Source organism: Engraulis encrasicolus, chromosome 1 (assembly GCF_034702125.1).
Source record: "Engraulis encrasicolus isolate BLACKSEA-1 chromosome 1, IST_EnEncr_1.0, whole genome shotgun sequence".
Lineage (NCBI taxonomy): Eukaryota > Metazoa > Chordata > Actinopteri > Clupeiformes > Engraulidae > Engraulis > Engraulis encrasicolus.
Window position 1 is genome coordinate 23,458,960 of NC_085857.1, and position 4,155 is coordinate 23,463,114.

Consider the following 4,155-nt stretch of genomic DNA (forward strand, 5'->3'; position numbering starts at 1 on the left):
TGAGCCTGCCCACACGGCCTGCCCACCTCGTGCATGCGTAGCGCTCGTGGTCACGTCACGTGACCAGGCTGAAACACTTTCCCTTGTATCACATTAGTTAGGGAAAGATATGGATATTTTGGGAAATCTGTGAACTAATTTCTTACCAATAGATTTTTTTACCATGTGTTCTTACAGGTGTCTGGACAAACCTTACAATTTATCCACGGCCAAATCCAATGGGAATTTCCGTGACACCCTGTCAAAGTTGGGGTGCACAGAAGGCCTATGTAAAAATTGGAACACGGCAGATTGGGGGGAAAGGATGCATAATGGGTCATAACTTCTGAAGTAAACTACATACAGAGACAAATGAACACATTTTTCCATACATTACTGACCCAGTGAATTCAATTGAGGGGTATTTTTGGACATTTGACCACATTTGAACCCCGTTTTTGGTCAAAAAACGCAAAAAATGGCCTTAAATGTGTAGAAATATTCATTTTTTTAATCATATTTCCAAGTTGTGTCCGTTATCACCACTTGCTCTTCATTTCTCATTTACAGTATGACAATATACTGTATATAGTCTGGGTTTGATTATTCTATTGGTATTAAGCTGAAATAATAACCCAAAGTTTACCATTTTTAACCCTTTAATGTCCTAGACTGGAACCCGGAAAAAGGTTGCAGAAGGGGCCATAACTTCTGAAGTAAACTACATACAGAGACAAATTAACACATTTGTCCATACAACAGTGACCCAGTGAATACAGTTGAGTGGTTGTTTTGGACATTTGACCACATTTAAACTGCGCTTTTGGTCAAAAAACTGCAAAAATGGCTTTAAAAGTGTAGAAATTCAGTCATATTTTCAAGTTTTATTGCGTCCGTTTTCACCACTTGCTCTTTTTTTCTCATTTACAGTATGACAATATACAGTATAATGTATGGATTTGATTATTTAATTGGTATTAAGCTGAAATAATACCCCAAAGTTTACATTTTTGACCCTTTGATGCCCTAGACTGGAACCTGGAAAATTATAAAACTGTCAGAATGAGGAATAAGTTTGGAAGTAAAAAGGCATGCAGACAAAAATAAGTACATTTTCCCATACAATACTGACCCAAGAAATGAAATTGAGTGGTTGTTTTGGACATTTGACCACATTTAAACTGCATTCCTGGACAAAACAGCCTAAAATGTGTTGAAAATCAACCGTCTTTTCATTCGTTCAAATTAAGAATTTCATCAGTGTAAGTCCACTTCATAGGCCTAATCTATTTTGAAAAAAAGCACACAATAACATTGGAAACAATGAAAGGTGGTGATTTTTTTGGCCACATTTTAGGTCATTTATTGCTTATTTTGTCCAGAAATGCTGTGCAAGTGTTGCCAAAAGTGAAAAACAACCAACATGTCGTTTCTTGGGTCAACATTGTATGGAAAATCTGTGTTCATCTGTGCCAAGGGCCCAAAAATGGGGTTAGTGCCGGGCAAATTCTCACTGCGTAGGCCTATATGTTTTCGAAACCTGTGTCTCTGCAGTATAGTTGTCTGATAGCAAGTTAGACATCATAGCTGTTGGATTTATCGTTTGTACATCCTCTCAAGAGCCTGTCCCTGCGGGGGATTTTCTGAAAATTGACTTTTTGTCTACCCACTAACAACAGGCCACAGAACCTAACAGCAATCTGCTATGACAGGGCTCATCATGTGACTGGTAGGCACCAATACTCTTGAACGGCGTGACGTTTTCCATGTGCGTTACGCCCTTTTGTGGGGGAAAACAGCCAATGCAAGTCAATTGGTAGTGTTGGGGTTTCATAAACGAAAGATAAGGACCTGTAGACAAGCGTTGTTCACGCCCAACATGCCAAAAACATGTTGTGTTGCCGGCTGTTCAAATAATATTGCCAAACAGCCGTGGAGAAGCATGGACTATGTTCATATTGGCTAGCCGATGTAGCATGTAAGTTGATGAGACATTCGGTTTGATTTCCCCCATAAAGGGGCGTAACACACATATACGAGCAAAGTATCCGGATGGCCATTCATGCCTATAGGCAGCATTTGGTGTTTTCAGTTACTCTTGGAGGGGGCAGCTTTTATTGTTTTTGGCATCGTGGCCAGTTGCCTTTCTCCTTGCACGGGCGTCCATGCCCAGACGGATCTGCACTATATGGAAAAGTGGCAGTCCTGTGTAGTCTCTTCAGCTCATGAAGCTGCTTGGAGTGTGGCTGCTAGCCGATTTCTAGACAGACTGCTGGCTTTGCTACTTGTGCAGCCACCATGTCGTCAGTAATCTGCCTTGATTAGCGCTCATTTAGTTGTCGTGAATTGAGTGTCCAGTCCACATGTTTGTGACGAAGTTCACTCACTGCTTCATGAAGCAGATTTCAGGGAAGTCACATTAGATATTTCTGTCCACCTTTTTTTGTCAAGCATTCAACCCCACCTTTCTAAGACCATGCACATCTCATTGTGATCATGCAAATATCTGCGGAACTGCAAACACGACTATTAACTGCTGGGGGTGGGGTTGTGGCTTGAACCGGTAAACTGGATCACAGACTACCATCCTAGTTTGTCAGACTGGGAGACCTAACATCAGAGTGTGTGGCCGCTGACTGCTTTGGCTGTGCCCAGGACAAAGTCATCAGAAAGGACCCCCAACTCAATACATTCAATGTAATGCAGACCAAATTCTGGGCCCCATCTCTCCCTGGGCCCAGGACAATTGACCCCTTTCTCCCCCTCTGTCACCTTCCCTGCTGGTGCACCACAGGAAACCGCATTCCCCAGTAGCATTTACCCTATTCTGTACTCCACCGAATTCATCTACAGCTCAGAGCACTTTGTTGGTGGGTGCCAGGCTAACCAGATACAGCTGAGCACCACTAAATCCAAGGGAGATGAGTTTGGTTTGAGTATTTCAGAAACACATACATTAAAGCATCTCTGAATGCACAGCATGTCGAACCTTGTGCTGATGGGCTACTTTTGCAGAAAACCACACCAGATGCCTCTACAGTCAGCTAAGAACAGGAAAATGAGGCTATAACTCACACAGGCTCACTTGGTCAATATAAGATTGGACAATTGCACTTAGCTGCTGCTTTTTATCCAACACACATATTGGTGACAGTCCTTGGAGCAATGTGGGTTTAGGTGCCTTGCTCAAGGACACTTCAGTCATGTGTAGGGAGAGGTAAGGATGGGATTTGAACCTGCAACTCAGTGAACTCCCTAACCATTACACCGCGGATGTGAAAACGTTTTTTTGGGTGACCATGAAATCCACAGTTAACCATGGTTTATTGAGCATGGTTTGTGACTATGGGTAAAACATAGACACAAACCATGCTGAAAAAAAAAACATGAAAACCATGAATAACCATGATCCATGATTAGTCTGGAACCACGGTTTTCATGCTTACCCAAAAAAACATGCATAAGCCATTGTAATACTATGGTTGTTTCAGAGTACTTAGATAAACCATGGTTATCAAAGACCTGGAACTCCTATGCACAGCCAGGTTCCAGGTGCTGGTGAAGTGCAGTCATCAGTAATTCATAGTAAAGAAGAAGGATCACCGCACACTGGTGGACTTAGTGTTGCTGTTTTTATTTAGGCCTAGGTGAACAACGCGTTCCGCATTGCGCTTCGTCAGGTTCGTAACGTGTTGTTCACCTAGGCCTAAATAAAAACAGCAAAACTAAGTCCACCAGTGTGCGGTGATCCTTCTTCTTTACTATAGAAACCATGGTTACTTTATCATAGTAAAACCATGGTCGATTTTTGTAAGGGCTTTAGCACCACTTGAACTATTCTGGAATACCACAGCCTACCTGAGTATCGTTGAAGGCAGTTAAAGCAGTTTTGTAAGCAAAAGGAGGTCCAACATAGCACTAGCAAGGTGTACCTAATTAAGTGGTCGTAGAGTGTATACCTCCAGAGATAACTACTTTTTTTAAAATCTCCAACAAAAGCTATTATTAGCAGTGATTCAATTATGTATGATTTGATAAGGCATGGATTGCCATATTACATCATTTTATTTTGAAACATAAATAAAAATGACAAACTGAATTATATGTGGTTTACCTCCAAACTTATCCCACATTCTGACAAATATTTATCATTTTCCGGGTTCCAGTCTAGGGCAT